General features: G+C 36.8%; 1 long non-coding RNA gene across 1 annotated transcript in view; it reads right to left on the bottom strand.

Annotated features, from left to right (window-relative positions):
- LOC121076169 overlaps positions 1-12,708 on the bottom strand; it is a 96,095-nt gene that overhangs the window by 22,267 nt on the left and 61,120 nt on the right. The window contains exon 5 of the long non-coding RNA XR_005823372.1: positions 11,433-11,527. This is a non-coding gene — a long non-coding RNA (uncharacterized LOC121076169). The remainder of the gene's footprint in view (positions 1-11,432; positions 11,528-12,708) is intronic.

Consider the following 12,708-nt stretch of genomic DNA (forward strand, 5'->3'; position numbering starts at 1 on the left):
ACTTGAGCAATGAAGTGTCCATTCACTTCTTAGAGGAAATGAACCTCTAAGCTGAATCAGTCCTTTTTAATTTACCGCAATACCTGTGAAAGAGCATGGGCAGGGACAGACTTAAGGTGAAGGACAACAGGATGAACTTAAATGCTGGAGGTCACAATTTGTTTATCCCTAAATATTAATTCCATCCTATCTAGGAGAAGCACAGTAAATTCTCTTACTTTCCACTTTCTTAAGTGATGTGTAGCAGGGTTTTATAACATCATCTTCTGAGCCTCTTCATCTTTGTTGTGCCTCTCTCCAACCTTTCTAACACACAGCAATTTATTAGGAAACAATTTATGCTATTACCATCCATAATTCTTTATGCATCATTGTAAATATGCACAAAGGTTTACCAAACTGATAAGGCAAGTTTCTGCCTCAAGAGCTTGTGTTAGTTATTTTAATCTTTATACTTATTATACTAATATACTTTAATGCAGATTTTTTAAATCAAGAGAGAGGTCAAAACCAAACAAAGCAAAACAAATGAACAAGAAACACTTACTTACAGACCCTAAATAAGACTAGGAGACTGGTTTGTTCTAACAATGGCATCCCAAAATCCTCAGTTTTCAAAGAATATCAAAAGCATTATTACCTTTAGTTCAGTTATAACTTACTGACATAAAAGTTCACAGCACCTGGAGCAAAATCTACAGAGCAATATAACTAAAAGAGTTTCAAACCATCCACACAGAGAAACATCACTCTGTCACCTTATTATTGAAAAGAAAGAAATAGGGCTTCTCAAACGCACTGTTATGAATAAGCCCCGCTTGCCCCTCAGCCTGTAGCTCCTTGTATACAGGTAGGACTCAGGATCAGCACATAAAAAACAACAGGCTGGCACATCTTTCATGCTAGCTCCTTGTTCTTTACAACTGACTATTTCATCTAGAAACAAAGTCATGACACTTGCTGTGACAGCCTTGAAAACAAGAGCCAAGCACAAATATGGGGAGATCTGCCAGCATTTGGCAAAGCCTAGCAAATAGCTCTGAGAGGAGTGTAGAGCTCCGAGAGGCTCTACAGCCTGTTTCTAAGGGTGCTATCTCAATACTCCATGATGATGCATTAATGCCAGCTTTGTTGACCATGAAAACAAGGAAGACAAAGATCGACATCAGAGAAAATTCCATAGGAGAACTAGAGTAAATGTAAGCATGCTGCCAGTGTGCAGTTAACTCACTTGACTGGTATGTACATGGGTGGAGTTTGTCTTGCAGGAGAAAGCTGAGGAGGAAACGTTGGGTTAGGATAGACAAAGAGAAGGAAACTGGGGTAAAAGAGCTAAGGAAGCAGTGATATGAGATAGGAACAGATTGGAGAGGTCAGAAAAAAGGCAGAGATTCACAGGAAGCAAGCAAAAGAAATTTCTACAGTGCCCACCACTTCGTGGGCCTCCCATGGAATCGAAGATTCCTCACACGTTACCACTCCTCTGCTTCACGCTTACGTGGCAAAAGTGTCTCCTGCTCACCTGCAGCAGAAAAAGAGCTTACTACTGCCATCAGTTACTGTGTTAACACACACAGCAGAGGCCTGTGTGAGGGATATAAATGTGACAAGTAGATTGCAGATTGACCATAGGTGAAATAGGCTTAAAGAACTTTGATTTTCTTAGGATGCCTTTAGAAAATAGAAGTAGAAAACACAGAGATGACATGACATATCTATCAGGAAGACACAACACACAGAAAGAGGAGCTGGTGAAATGTTTCTGGCTTACAAAACAAAGCTTTCTGAGGTTGTAAAGCACTAGGATGAAGACTGCCCATGCAGAACCCATTAACTCCTCTATGCATGTGCATTTGATATTTTTTTTTTTAACTATATGATCTATATTTCTCTTCCTTAAAAACATTTTTTTTTGACAGAATTCTTGTTCACTAGACTAGCTATAGAAGTTACAACTTAATTTCTTGCTGAAGTGGAAACAATATTGAAAACAGGCTATTGGAAAACATTAAGTGAATAATGATTGATTCACGAATCTGAATTCGCTTTGGAAAACTGGATTCTATTCCCAACCACCATGTTCCTTAACAAATAAAATCAGACTTTGCCAAGACCCTTTCTCATCGCACATTCTTCATTTACAAATTCACCATCTGAGACGTCAAAATCTTATTTGTTGAAATCTTCATTTGTGCCCCAAATCAACGGGAGTTGTGTCTGAATACAAACATGATATTTAATGCTAAATAGGATAAAAAATAAGGCCTTTGCATTTTGAATTGTTCATGCAAACTTAAAGATTACTTTTTAACACTCTGTACCTCAACTGGTAATCTCTATAATGGGAATAATCCTATTCATTCACTTCATAAAGGTAAAAGCAGTTTCATTAATGTTTGAAAAGCTGAATAGCCCCCAGGGTGAATTAGTCGTTTGCTCTCCAAAGCAAAGTTTTAAAAGCACGTACTAAATAAATATGTCATATCTGAATAAGGAAAATAAGCTACTAAAATGTAGGCACTATATATTTTGGGCCAGGATCTTGTGGAAAAATAAATACTATCATAACACTGTCACAAAAATAAAGCTAGTACTAGCTACCATAAAGGCAAGGAAAGTCAGCATTCGGGGTTCGACTTAGCAAACTTGATCATGGGTATTAATGTTGCTTTCTGTAAGCAGATCCAAACAAATCAAAAACCCACACCTTGCTAATCACACCGTTCTACCAACTCTCCTTCTGTATTCTCAGAAGTAGCTTAGAAAAAAGAATAATGGCTTACGAAACAGGAAGAGATCATCTGGTGTGACAAAACCCTTTCTTCCCTGTCTATTTAGTTTAGTCAGCATCCTTTAAACCCCTCCTCTGTGTGTGCGTCCATAAAACGCTCTGGTATCTCAGTTTCATTTAAAACAGTTCCTTATCTGATTTTGGTTCTTTACTCCTCGCTAGCATTTATTACTCTTTGCATTATACAGTTCTTAGTGAATCCTCTGCATACATTTCATGTCTGCTTTTCTGGTACCCGTAACCTTGAGCATCTAGGCAGCAGGAGCACTACCTTCCTCATACTCCATGACTGACAGCTCTAGCCAAAGCCCTACCACTTATCCAAAGGTTACTGAAAAACCTAATCTACAACGAAGGAAAAGAACAGATGACACGATACAGTCAGCAAAACCCTTAGTGGGTACAAAATTTTGCTTAGGTTTCTCTCTGATACAAAAGAGACATAAATCAGGAAAAAGATAAAATTAGTGAGAGACTAACTCCATTTATTACCTTTTCAAGCTCATTAAATGGGTGGGAGAAAGCTCCCTTGTTTTCTGTCTTCGCTTCCACCTGTCATACCAACAGGCACCCACAACGGCAACAGTCAGGGTACACAGGCTGCCAACGCAGCTCATATTCCATCTCCAGCTGTTCCCTGTAAACAACCAACTTCGCTCCCAAGAACAGTTTCCCCTGCTATTGCCAGCAGGCTGAAATGGGTATCATTGATACAAAATGAGATAGGAACCGGCTAACATGGCATGTAAGAGGTAACAACGACTTCCAAGGTATTTATTTATATGACTACTCCACATGAACTCCCAAGCATGCTAATAAATAGAGTTCTGCAATTCCACTTCATCTCTCTGCAATCTACAGGCAGGACAGAGCGACCCTGGTGCTAGTGGTAAACAACGAGACTGGGAAGGGAATAGCACAACTGCAGCAGGGCTCACTGCTGTCAGACATCTCCCCATTTACGTCTACGAAGATAGGAAGAATGAACTGGATCTAGTGACTGAGTCAACGATGACCTAATGGGTACCAGAAAAATACTAAATTCACCAACTAATGTTGAGATAAACATCAAAGATCTTGTTGAAATTGACCACAAATCCTTCTGCAGCTTTCAGCAAGCTTTGGCTAAGGCCTTATTAGAGCAACTCCCAAGCTCTGACCCTGGTGACCAGTTCCAAGGCTCCTGCCTTCATCATTTTATCGCTTGAGTTTTTCTCAGGCTCATGACCTTACCAGCAAAAGCCAAGGTCCCCACCTGAGAAGCTCTGCCTTTGCAGAAACACAAGATGTGACTAATTTAGTACAATATGCAAAATACAAGCCTGAAGTTATAACAGTAGCACTTACTACTGTGTAAGCCGTTTGATTTAAAAAGGAGCATAAAACTAAGTGCAGACAAGAATAACTTTTGTATCAGAAGACAAATATTACTGGTATAATAATAATGTAAAATTAAAATATTAGAATCAGCTAAACTTAGAAGATAGATAGCAAAATGAATAATATATGCAAGTACAATCCAGAGTTCTGTTTTATGCATACAAGGGGAATAATTAACTGATCTGGAAACATGTAAATGAGGGCTTAAAAGCATTTTCAAAACAGCACATCCAATTTCAGTTACACACACAGAAGTTGCTACATTATAATAATTACATTTTTTTCACAAAAGATTTATTTATTTTGAATAGGAGTATTAAATATTATACTAATTACTAGTTATTTTACTTTGTACCCAGGGAAAAGGAATGAATATTCATTAATTCCTCAAGCTACCAAACCCCAGCAGACCAGACAGATTCCAGCATAGCTACTGCTAAGTATGGGAAAATGTTTGGTACAAAATCATGCTTCTTGAACAAGTTATAGCTCTTTTTCACATGTTAAATGAAGGACAAGAAGCAACAGAACAACAAATAAAGCCAGAATATATCAGCTTTCTTCCTTTCATATTTTTAAATGTGTTTTTGTATAATGCCTTCAAGAAAGGTTTCTATTAGTGTTATTTTGGGTATATTATATCAATTTTGCTGTAGCAGCAAAGGTAAAACTCAACATATTCTGGAGATAAATAATAATGAAAATATCTTTCACTTATTCTCCAGTTCATTATCTTTTATAACAGAAAAAGCTCTGCTGTCTTCCTAACTTCATCACAGCAACTGCAGGAAAGACACTTGTCTTCTCAGCAGTGTTCAGGTTGACTGTTTACTCTAAAGATGAGAAACCCATTCAGATTGCATGCTCTTTTCTTTTTTTTTTTTTTTTCCAAAAGATTGGACACTTGGTGATTTCTGAAACAAGACCATCTCAGGGATTTCCAAACGGCTGTCCAAGTCAAGCTCAGGAAGTTATTTGAAAAGTAACGGGTTGCCAGCTTGTGAAATGGCTGCGTAAGACAAAGGGAATTTAGCATTCACCAGAACCAGACTAAACATCACCCAAGTTGCTGCAGAGCTTGCCATGTGCTGTCAGCCAGTGCTTGGACTCTCTCCACATATCCATGGATCCAATTCCAGGCTCCTCTGAAGACCAGCCATGCCTGCCTAAAAATCTTTAGGATGGTCAAAGATGGAGACCCCATCTCCAAACCAAAGTTACACACCTTTGCACTTGGCAATTTCAAATTTTGATGCTCTTGAGACATATTAAAATCTCTCATTTGGACACACAGATTGATAAAAATTGCCATTAAAAAAACCTCTTTTGTATATACACACAGGATCTACATTATCTGATCAAGTGATGTAGACACAACATTTACGGCATTTTGAGGAGTTTTTGATAATGTACCTTTTCTGAGCAACACATCTCCTATTGAACCTCCCATTTTATAATCACCCAAACTCTCTTAAACTCTCTTCTCTCTTAAAGATACCTCAGACTGTTTCCTCTCTTGTAATCACAGTGCAGAACAGCTTTTCACTATTGACTGCTACCACAGTACATTCCTTGTACCTGCATAAAACACAATCTCTCCCAAGTTTAAAGAATTAACTCCATATGATCTGTTGAGGATCATTTTATAGGTTTCACTGAAAAAGTGCATCGAAAAAAAATAATGATCATATTAGAACAAGAATGTATGCATGTATTGCAGCTACAATTACATCTACTCCCTTCAGAACCACTGGCTTTCTGGGAACTGAATATGCGTATTTTGAGCCCAGAACTGGACCAACTCTTACCACCATTAGAAGAATGTGTGTTTTACTAGTGTCTAGAAATAAACTACATTAAATCCCAGGCATTAATCTCACATTTTATGTGCAGTTACCAATATATTTGAACCAATCCTAGTTCAGAGCAAAGCATAAAAGACTACAATATAGTGTCTAAAAACGTACCAGTACCCGCTACCATGTGCATTACAAATAAACTGATGTCAAATTCTTCACAACTTGCCATTATGTCCTCAAAGGCTAACGCTCTAATTCAGGCCATAAGTCCTACTCCTAAACATTTAAATGCATGCTTGAGTTCTTTCCTGAATCAGAAAATACATGAAGAATTGTATCATAGAGTTAACCAACTATTTCAATTATGCTGTAATATTTTTTTCTTTTTGAACTTTCTTAGTTCTTTCATACTTATAAGGTCGATTTATGGCATGCCATTATGGGTAGGAAACAATACTGTGAAATAAAATGCATCATTAATATTTAAAAAACCTGTGCGATATATCTGTACGGATAAATAACATAAAAGAAACCAATTAAGCCAAAGTCACTGAAGTATAAATAATATAAAAACTTATCATTCAGAAAGCTACTGAAATAAACTAATAATTAAGGTCTTTACTATCAGTCTAAAACAATGCAGTCAGGACTGGGTTAAGTGAGCCATGTGCATATGGTGCATGGGACAGAATTATCCTATACTAATTTGAGATAGTACTATAAAACATGCACCAACATATTTCAAAGAAAATGTTATTATATTAAATGTTACCTTTTTCTGCTACTCAATTAATTATTTAAACTCTTACGAGAAAGAGAGTCTAGATTCACATACTTGCAATGACTAGGAGGATATTTAAAATTCATTACAGTACATTAAACTTGCACTGAATAGTTAATATCACTGCAAAATAAATAAATAGCCAATTTGCTTTGATCAGCAGAAATTCTGACAAAATCAGCAAAACACCAATTAAAATGTGAAAAATGTCACCTACTGTCATTATTCTAATGGAAACAAGACATATAGGAGAAACTGATTCAATGTTTATTTTCATATCAGCTGTGTCTTCAAACTGTAAATCATTACAGCTTTTACTTGTATACCTCTCTCACAACCCCAGAATTAATTCTGTGGATGGATTTACTATGGACTGCATAGTACTAGAATACAATCTCCTATCATGAACAGGATAATAAGGTCTTGCTGCACTTCTATGAACTCCCATGGGGAGGGGCAGTGGGGGGTAGTAATTCAGTCAGAAATATGTGAACAGAGATGAAACATGACACATGGCATTTTTGCCTGAAACTTTGTTCTTTGGAAACAGGTGGGATAGAAGGAAATGGGTACGTAAAGGTGCTGTATTTACATTTATTTGCATTTCTTATTTGTCGAGTTCCTCAGCTTTGTGGCCCTGATCCTGCAAGTAACCCCATGCTTACCTGTAAATTGACAAGAATATGTCAAAGACATAGAAGGCAAAATCTTTGTAACTGGCCTGAAATTTTTAGCAACCCTTATTTTTTAACCCTTAATTGTCATACAAATGAAAAATTCTTATACCCACGTAAACTCCTGACAATGCCAGTGCTTTTATTTTACATTTATAATCTTCAGCTGGAGTCATTGTTACGTATCCAGTTAAGACAACCTGGGTAAATTATTTGGGATCCTGACTGTTTCAACTGAACACAAGCTGAACGTTCTGAGCATGACTATGTGCCACTTTGAACCGTTGCATACTTCCTATGAACTTGAAAGTCTTGATGTCTCTCAGAAAGGAGAGCCACACAAAGTATCCTTCTTACCAGTTGCCAGTAAATGGAGCATGGGGAACACAAAATGAAAAACCGAGGCCTACAAGAGATAAAAGGTGATTGGTGAGTACTCTCTCTCTCTGAGAGGTTACTTTGGTAAGATATTCTCTGGGTGAGCCAGTCCCTACTGTGAAGTGCTTCTTACGTACATGTGCCAGTTCCTTAGTGCTTTATTTGCCTTTTAAAATTTTTAATTAGGAATTTTCATAATACATGGAATGGAAACTGAGCAAAGATCTTAGTACTTGATCCACTGTCATCCCTCAGCCCCTTATTGACTATCGTCAGCAACAGATAGCACTTGTATAGAGGTGAATCAGTTTCAACCTGAGGACAACATAGATGTGAAATAAAATACCAGATAACTGGGAATTAGAGAAAGCTCCATCACAAACAGACACTCTTCTCAGAGTACAGTTCTTCTGAGCAATTAGCTCTGAGTATCCATGCAAAAGAGAATTCCTATACTGGAGAGCCTTCAGTGATTTGGTACACAGGTTAAAAAAAAAATCACAGATATAAATAAGTCAGCACAAAGATGATAAGAGTTGGTGTGGCAGCTTAAGAGACATGAAGAGAGAGAAGTCAGAGTATGTTTACAAATGCAAAAGAAGGCAGAGTGCACAGCACCTTGAAGAAAAAGATGAGAAAACTAACCTTGGAGTCAGTGAAGGAATTCAACAGTGAAGAGCTGTCAGTTATATGGTACAGGCTCTTGAAACTATCTCAAAAGGTAATTTCTCTTTCCCCAACCCTTCCCAAGCTGACCAAATTCACTCAGATGGCACAGAAAGAAGAAAAAACACCATATCTCCTCCTCAGGTGAAAGCACAAAGACGTTGGCCCAGGGCTTGCTTACTTTCTCTCACTAACTGCAATTGTGGCAGGCAAAAAATGTGAGCTAACTGAATATGGATACTTACTGCCTTGCCCCAGTCAGTATCAGTTTGTCCTGAACCCTCTAAGTCCATTAATTTTGGTCTTATGAAAGAGAACAGATAGCCCATAATCTTGTTGCAAACTCCGCTACTGACCAGAAACAGTAAGAATCACCTAGGGATTTTATATATATTTTTTTTAAAGCAGCAAGGGAAGTTTTGGTTCCTGGCACAAATGCTAATTATCCAAAACACTGTGATATTTGAACTAATTCTTCACGATGGACCAGGTCTATTTGGGCATAAATACGTGCACATGAATACCAAAAAAAGGAAACTTGATATATTTGTCCTTTTTTTTTTTTTTCTTTCTAGTTGTCAATCTTCACACCCAGTTTCAGGTCATCAAAAGGCAGGGAAAGTCCTATCACAGCGTACAGATCCTGCACTCTAAAAAACACCACCAGAACAAAATACAGCTTTGGGACATATGCAGCTATTTATTAATAGGTTATGGGTACTGCCAGGAAAAGGTGAGAAAGATTATGTTTTCTGCTACATGCTGTTTCTGTGTCCAGCATCTGTAAGACTTATGATTTAAACACATTTGATGTCTGCCACCAGTCCACGCTAATATAAAACTTTGTTAGTGGCTACGTCGAAAACAAGGAAGGAACTCTGTGTTTAGTCTTAGCAATCTGAAAAGAAAAACCCCACGACATTCCATGAGAAGACAATTTCACTTCAGATCCACAAAGCAGGTAACAACAATTCACAGAACGTGAGTACCTTGCCATATAGTTCTTGCTGTGTCTGCATATATGCCGCACAAGGAAGACACTAAAGCCAATGTTTGTGGGTGATGAAGAAATCCCCACAGCCCGTGGACCGCTGCCACTCAGAGAAAGTGCCATTTTAATGCAGTAGAAGGATGCAAGACTCAGCACAGATTCTCAGTTACAATACTTAATGTCTTGGGATTCAGGTAGGCTCTTCCACACAGGACTTGTAATTTAATAATGTGTGTTCTATGGTAACATGGTTTATGAAACCTGCATCTTCCAAAACATTTTTATTGACCATTTCAGTGTTTTCTAACACACAGGAAAAATAGATACTCAGAATGAAATATTACTCTGAAGTTCAGTAATTTGAATGTAAAGTTACAGATTCACTGGTAATCGTAAATGGTCTGAGATTTGAATGATTTTTCCACTCCAGTTAAATATATTGAGAAGTATATTCAAATAATTAAAAAGTGCTGGAAATAAGCAGTATTTAGAATTAATGGAAGCCATATATTCACCCTGTTGCATTCATTATTTTTAAATTATAGTTCTCACAGATTAAGAAATGCAGCGAAGTTAAAATGAAGCAATTTTGTTGCTAAATATTGTCATTTAGATTAAAATGTATATGTCTGTTGAATCCAAAAGCCAAACACTACTACTGCTGCTGCTTTTATTATTTGTAAAATCTAAAATAAACTGCCAGGAACCAATGAGCAACAACCAGGAAAACATTAAATATGAGAGACTAAAGCCACAATTTCCCTGTCTCCCAGGGGAACTGTTTTCTTACACGATATAGGTTATCAGACATACGATGAACACATCAAGAAAGTCACGTTATATTAATTGTACATTTCTAAATAGTTCAATAAGGGGTCTATACATTACAGATGCTGCAATAAATGGTTTCAAGTCCGACAGGCTAAAAGGTTTCTTATAACCCTCTTATTCATCAGTTATAGGCTAACATCCCTGATTTCAAATGCACAATCCTTTAACATATTGGTAACATGGTCAATAATTCAAAACCTTTTATAAGCTCCTTTTAAGGGAAAGAAGATCGGTTTCACGGGAGCTGGATCATGCAAATGCACAGCTCTACAGAAACATTGTTCCTTTAGATCCCCAAATCAGTACTGATTTCTGATCACTGAGCATCTCAAATCGGGAAAAGTTTATTTGAAGTGAACTGCTGGGCAATTTTCCATACATCTTTTAAAGGATATTTGGCAACACACTGAATGCTAGCAACCTTTGTTCACTGACTAAGGAATAAAGGGTCTTCAGTACCAGAGTGGAAAATTTCTTCATTTTTAAATACAGAATCAATACCAATCAACATACAAATGAATGCTCAAGGCTAAATTTTTAATTACACTTGAAGAAACACTAGTTTCCTTTGAGGCTTACATACAGTTTCCTCCCAACAACTCAAGACAGGTGGTAAAGTTTAATTGTGGCTGATTTTCCATTTCAAAAATTTCAGTGCGTTTTAAAAGCAAACATTTAAAATGCATTTAAAATTTATTTTCCTTCACACATGCATTATTTATACAAATGTCAGCTACTCACCACATTTCTATCGTTCCATATAGACTTTATCAATACTTTTTTTAAAAATTATTATTTTATTGTTCCATTCAATGACAGTTAACATTGTATATCAAAATTAAATCATCCAAGGAAAACACTTGTATGTGTGAGGAGGGAGGAACCCTAAATAACGTCACCAAGTCACTATTATTAGCATTTTCCTATATTCTTTTCATGTTGCCCTACACTGATTAATGATGATCAGCAGCAGAAGGAACGTAACACTTTAGAATAAAACCTCTTCTCCAATGTTCTCGTGCTTGCTTTCTGCATCAAATTACACAAACTCCTTGAGAATGCCTGCCCCAAGGAGCTCACCAATGGCACAACATGAAATGACATCTAAAGAGTTCAACTATGGAGAAATCGAAGCGCTTACCTGGATCAAGACTTCTGAATTGTAACTGCAGCACTTTCCTTTAATTGACATTAGTCATTCTCCTCACAAGAGCTCCGAAACAAATATGATGTTAGCTAAAAAAAAAAAAAAAAAGAATTAAATTTAGAAGAAAGAGAGAAAAAAAAGAAGAATCACCTACATGTTTTACAAGTGCTAAGAATTTGCTAAAGCATTTATTGAGGTCATTTTCAGTAAGTACATACTCAGAATACTATGAAATCTTTAAAGGGTATATAACTAACAAGTCAAGGAAACGAGTTTTCTTTTGATGATACTTGGTTATCCTGTTTATGTTCTAATAGTCCTACATCCATAAAAGGCCAAAGGACTCTGACCTTGGCAAACTAACTAAGCAAGAAAAGGCAATCATGTGTACAAGGTTGTCACCTACACCACAAATTATGATAAAATATATCTCAGTATTGGAAAAAATAGCTGTATGTCTTCAGTGACATCCACTGTAGTACATTTAAGGATTTGAATAGGACAGCAATTTATTTTGCACTAAAATGTTTTATGGTTATCATAAAGCATTATGTCTTCCGAGACTGAAAGGTGATGTTTTTATGGACTGTTGCTTCTTGTTGCATTATCTTCACAGCTCAGAAATTATCCTGCCTTTTTTTTTTTTTTTAAGTGCCCCCCTATTGCCCAACTAATAAAAGATGTCACACAATGGTTCAGTCTGATCAAAAGGAAGCTGTGTTAAGCAAAGTGTACAAGGAACATATTTCTAACACTGAAGAGTTTCACAATGAATGATTATCCAGCTAATTAGTGAAATAAATAATAATAATTGCCTGTCCCTCCTCATTAGAGTCTTAGAAAATGGAGCCCCAAAGCAGAGTTCTTGCCTTTGATTTAAAAAATTGGACATAGTTAATTTTATTACCACTTTGCCAAAAAGCCAGCTCTCTTGTACAGTGATAGGGTGAAGGAAGGACAGGCAGACAGACCAAATGATGTCTAAGATGTCCCATTTTTAGCTTAAGAATAGTTTTGAAGTACTAAATTGAGTAATCTAATGTGGTTAGTTTGCTCTTGACCTATCCCTTCAGGAGAATCTGAACAACCAGTTAGGCTTAGGTGGAATAAACGTACAGCACGTTCCTTTGACATGTTAATCTGATGGCTTTCAGGCTTATCTATGACTATGTAAATTGCAGATAGTGTAAGAATTGATTATGATGGAATATTATAAATATATCAAAGCTCCTTTCCCTTTATCACATGTTCTTCAAGCCTTTGACCAATA

Source organism: Cygnus olor, chromosome 11 (genome assembly GCF_009769625.2).
Source record: "Cygnus olor isolate bCygOlo1 chromosome 11, bCygOlo1.pri.v2, whole genome shotgun sequence".
In the NCBI taxonomy this organism is placed as follows: Eukaryota; Metazoa; Chordata; class Aves; order Anseriformes; family Anatidae; genus Cygnus; species Cygnus olor.